Raw genomic sequence first — 6000 nt, forward strand, 5'->3', positions numbered from 1 at the left:
ACTTTCGTCCTGTTCAGGACTTGAGTCTTTGGTATTTACTTTGTGTCCCCAGTGGGATCGTTTAGTTCTTCAAGTGGGAGTGGGGGCACTTCTAGTCACCCAGGGCCCCTGCACAACGCTGGCTCAGAGGAGCACAGCTAGTAATCAGACAAGGACTGGTCAAGTATGTTTTTCCTACCAAGAGGCCCGCGAGAAGTGCCACTGTGGATATTCCGGCAGAGTCCCTGAAACAAGCCCAAAATTGCTGAGCTGGTAACTGCAGCCCACGGTGCTGGAAGAACATGACAGTTCTTCATTAATTTGGCGGATCTTCCACCAGCAGGTACAGTTGGATTAATCAGCACCGCATCCTCCTCACAGACTTAATTAGCAGCTCTTATCAAAACTCTGCTTCCTGTTAAAACCAGGCTGAAAAGCAAACCACCATTCCAAGCTTATATCCTTACTAGAGGCCCATGCACAAAATTCATGCATGGGGCAGGGGGGTCCCTCAGCCTGGCCTGCACCCTCTCCAGTCTGGGATCCTTCTCGCAATCCAGAATCACTGGCTCCTAACTGCTCACCTGCCTGCCTGTCTGATGCCCCTAACTGCGCCCCTGCCAGCCTGATGGCCTTAACTGCTCTCCCCTCCTGGCCTGATCACCCTAACTGCCTAACTGCTCCCCCTGTCTGTCTGACACCCCCCCCCCCCCGCAACTTCCTATCTGATCTCCCCTCCTGGCCTGATCCCCCTAACATCCAGACAGACGTGAGACCAAAATCTCACTTTCTTCTTTTTATTGAGCTATAATTGACATACGACATTGTGCAGTTTAAGGGTGTGACTTGATACACTTATAGTATATGATCACTTCCATAGCGTTAGCTAACACTTCCATCACATCACATAATCACCATTTCGTTTTTGTGGTGAGAACATTTAAGACTTCGTCTCTCAGTAACTTTCAAGTATAAAATACAGGAGTGTTAAAAAATTAAAAATAGAACTACCATGAGATCCAACAATCTCACTTCTGGGTATATAGCCAAAGGAAGTGTCCATCAACGGATGAAGTGATGGAATAGAATGGCATATAATTCAGCCAAGAGAAAGAAGGAAATCCTGCCTTTTGCATCCATGTGCTTTGGATAATTATTATTATTTTTTTAATCCCACTGAGCGAGGTCAGGAGGGAAGGAAAGAGTTAAAGAACACTTGCTCTGAGAGGCAAATTGGACCGTGTTTTCCATCTCACAGCAGTCCTGTGCCATGACAACTATTATTCCCGATTGTAAAATGCAGAAGCTGAGAAGTTGATGGGTGTGTGATTCGCCCAAGGTTACGTTGCAGGCTGGACGCAGAGCGTGAGGTGAACGTGCGCCTGCCCGCCGCAAAGCTGTGTTGGTGGCTGCTGTTCTCACATGCGCGAGAACCAACAGTCACTCTCCTGCATGAGGTCAGCACTAGGAGGCTTGGTAACCCCTAACCAGTGCCAGTGCTCTAATGCCAAGTATAAATCCAAATGAAACATTAAAAAAAAAAGCCACCTCTGATGAATGTTTTTAAAGTATTATCAGGCCTACGCTATCTGAAGAACTTAATGGAGAGTGGATAGACCTCCTTCCTAGCTTTTGCAGGAACCTCTGAAGGGAGTCAAGGGGCTTTGTCAATCAATTAACAACATGCAATGAATGGGAATTCTGAGCAAGCACTGCATCCCTCCACGCTTGTTGAGCTGGCGGGTACCTGCTTGGTAGCTAGGAGACATACCGACCCCTGGGCCTGATCCCACAGGAGATAGTGGCACTAGGTAAAAGAGAAAGCAGCCCCCGGGATACCACAGCCACGATGTAATCTGCTCTCGGCTATCCAGGTTGATCACTGACATGGACCAAATATATGCTTAGAATCACGTCTCATCCTCTGGAAGGCAAATACTATTGAAGCGCTGAGCTCTTATGTTCCTCTCCAAACCAAGCTGTGAGGTCCTGGCTCCATTTTAATTTTTGTTTAAGTAATGTTTTTTTACTAATTCCAAAGACAATACGGAAATTATAGAAAATCTAGAGAATATGAAAAACGACAAAAATCTCCATAATTATCATAGCTGAGGATTCCCATTGCTAATGGGGTTTATACTTTCAGGTTTTGGAGATAGATTTGATGGACAGGTAGACAATACTGCTTTGTAATCTTTTTTACTTAACTCTCGTGTTTACCTAACAGAACAACTTTCTATGTCAAAAAATTGGTTTTCTTTGCCCTCACTGGGTGGTTCAGGTGGTTGGAACCTCATCCTGTATACCAAAAGGTTGTGGGTTCAATTCCCAGTCAGGGCGTGTACAGGAGGAAACCAATTGATGTTTCTCTCTCACATTGATGTTTCTCTCTGTCTCTGTCTCTGTCTCTGTCTCTCTCTGTCTCTCTCCCTTCTGCTCTCCAAACATATCTTAAAGTAAGGATTGGAAAAGAACATTTTTTTTGTTGTTTATCATACTTTTAATGGCTAAACTGTATTTTAATATATAGATGTATTGTATTTGGTTTATCCAATCCCCCCATCTGATATATTTATGTTATCTCTAATATTTGGTTATTATAATAAACGAGAGGCCTGGTGCACAAAATTCGTGCACTCAGGGGAGGGGCGGGGAGGTCCCTCAGCCTGGCCTGCACCCTCTCACAATTCGGGAGCCCCAAGATCGATTGCCCCAAAGAGGTAGGCTCCACCCACCCAGCCGAGGTTCCACGATGGATCACCCCCACAGAAGGGTAGCCTGGGCCTCCCTCTTTGGAGAGATGGATTGCGCCCTGCAGAGAGAGGCCCCGCCTACCCGCCTCTGCCCGCCAGCCAGTGGCCTGGGCCTCCCTCTGCGGGGCAATCATGGGGCAATGGCCAGGCCCCCTCATTGCACCCGTCTTGGCTGGCCTGGTGCCAGTGGGTGTCATAGCGTGGTCATCCGGATGGTTGTTCTGCTGTTGAGTCGTTCAGTCAATTTGCATATTACGCTTTTATTATTATAGATTCTGAGAAAAAAATTCTAGCCAGATCTGTAGTTTCCACATTCATTCCCTTGGGATAAATTCACAGAAGTAGGGTTACTGGGTCAATGAGAAAGTGCCACTTAAGACTTGCTGCTCGTGGCTGGCTCTGTTCATTCCCTCAGGCTGGGGCTGGGGTGACCACTCAGCTTCAGATGAGAGGTTTCCAACAGGCCTCCCAGCAGCTCTGGCCTCAGGGGTGAAGCTGACAACCCAGTGCCTGGCCTGGTGACCAGACCCTCCTCCACCTGTTGCTCTCACCCCAGAGGATTAAAAGCAGACGCAGTCCTGAGGGAAAGGGTAGATCTTTCTGGAGTTCTCTAGAAGTTCTAAACCTAGAACTTGATAGATTCTAGAACTTCTAGAACCTGGAGTGAAACCCAACAGCTCCGGGTTAGAATCACCTCTGAAAATCTCTTGGGAATCTGTTTAGGGGAAGGAGAAAGATAAAATTGAGTCTTGAAATCATCAACTTCAAATAAGGGAGTCAAATGATTCTAAAACAGGCGCTGATGTTCTATACAGTAGGAGTTCTATCCAGTTTATTAAAGGCCCATGGGATATTCCACTGACTTGCCTTAAATATATATAGACAAGAGAAGCTCCAGTTTGAATTAATTGGGTCATTTGGGGCTTATTTCCATTTTTTACTACAATTTAACTAAATTTTGTTTCCACTCTTTAAAAAAGAGTGTGTGGCCTGGCTGGTGTGGCTCAATGGTTGAGTGTCGACCTATGAACCAAGAGATCATAGTTCCATTTCTGGTCAGGGCACATGTCTGAGTTGCAGGCTCGATTCCCAGTAGAGGGTGTGCAGTAAGCAGCCAACAATGATTCTCTCTCATCATTGATGTTTCTATCTCTCTCTCCCTCTCCCTTCTTCTCTGAAATCAACATGCATATGTGTGTGTATGTTTGTGTGTGTGTGTGTGTGTGTATTTAAAAGAGAGTGTGTAGATTTTACACTTTTTAGATTTTACTCTGCCATGAGCAAGAGAATTAACTTTTTGTGTCTCAGTTTTCACTTCTGTAAAATGGGAATCAGAGTACCTACTTCACAGGCTGCTTCAAGGATTAATGAGAAAACAAAGGCTGTGCACCTGAGTGCCCCGCATAGTAAATACTTAGAAAACATTAATCCTCTTTTCCTCTTCTCCTAGTTCAACAGCGATTCTGGTGTGACATATATATATATATAAACATTGAGTCCTTCCCAAGTATTTTATTTACAATCTCAAGTTCATTGAATTCGAGTGAGGTCTTATTTCAGTTAAGCACTTGCCACAATAGAATGTGAATAGGTTTTTAAAACTGTAAGATATTATACTATAATCACCAGCTTGGACAAAGTTCTTCACAGTCAGGAATATTAGAAAAGCAAACGAAGAAAGTAAGTACCGTATTTTCCGGCGTATAAGACGACTTTTTAATCCAGGAAAATCTTCTATACACCCAGTCGTCTTATATGCCAGAAAATACGATAACTCAAATGATGGAAATTACATCCCCTTCCTGTGCAAAGGCTCAACTTACCTGTCTGTGTGACGCGTGCACTGGGCTCTGATTTGGGATTTGCATGTTACCACAGTGGTTTACATTATTCATTCTTCTCACTGTATTCTGTAAATCAAATAAATTTGAAAGGATCCCTGAGCTCATATTTGATAAATCATAGAGAGGGAGCAGCACCCCCCCCCCCCCACACACACACACACACACACATCACATACATACAAGTCTGTAGCTCTAGAAATTTTCTTCCCCATTCTCTGACATGCTGAACAATCTGTCCTGATTGGTCCCCTTGTTCCCATGACAGGGCTTGGAGTGGCTGGCTGTTCTTTCACTGTCTTCATGCGTGTTCCACATAGATCAAATTCACAAAGGAAAGACCAGTCAATGAGAAAGAACAGTTTCATTGGAGGTGAGACAACTGAATTTCCACATGCAAAAGAATTGTTAGATGTCTACCTCATATCATATACAAAAATTAACTCAAAAGAGGTCAACAGCTTAAATATAACAGCTAAAACCATAAAGCTCTGAGCAGAGAACTGGGGGTAAATCTTCATGACTTTGGATCTGGCAAGGCATTCTCAGATGTGACACCAAAGCACAAACAACAGAAAAGAATAGCCCTGGCTGTCTTGGTTCAATGGCTAGAGCATGGGCCTGTGGACTGAAGGGTCACAGGTTTGATTCTGGTCAAGGGCACATGCCTGGGTTGCTGGCTCGATTCCCAGTGGGGGGCATGCAGGAGGCGGCCAATCAATGATTCTCTCTCATCATTGATGTTTCTATCTCTCCCTCTCCCTTCCTCTCTGAAATCAATAAAAATATTTTTAAAAAGAGAAGAATAGATTAACTGGACTTCATAAAAATTAAAACCTTTTGTGTATCCAAGGACATTATCAGGAAAGTGAAAAGACTACCTATGAGTAGGATGAAATATTTGCAAATCACATATCTGATAAGAGTCTAATATTCCAAATATATAAAGAACTCTTACAACTCAATAAAAAGACAAGCAACCCAACTAAAAAATGGGCAAAGAACTTAAGTAGAGATTTTTCCAAAGAAGATATGCAAATAGCCAACAAGCACATGAAAAGATGTCAACATCCTTAGTCATTAGTCATTAGGTATAAGTATTCTCTCTTTACCACAACCAGCACAGCTAGAGAGCAGACACGAGTCATGAGTAGGGGCAACGGGGGATTGTGAAAAGGAAAGAGACAGACACAGAGACAGTAGGGAAAGCTAGAACCAGGTGGAACAGCTGGCCCTCTGATGGAGAGACAGTGACCTAGAGCTGGTGCAGTGCATTTATTTTATACAGTCCTAGTAGCCCTACACACGAATCCAGGCGTGTGGCTTGCCTCAGCTGGCCACCTGCCCACCACCGCTGGTATCTCTCTGCTGCTCGTAGCTCACTGCCCCGCCCTCCTGGAGCTCTCCACCTGCTGGCCCACCCTCCT

Source organism: Cnephaeus nilssonii (genome assembly GCF_951640355.1).
Source record: "Cnephaeus nilssonii genome assembly, chromosome: 1".
Taxonomy (NCBI): Eukaryota; Metazoa; Chordata; class Mammalia; order Chiroptera; family Vespertilionidae; genus Cnephaeus; species Cnephaeus nilssonii.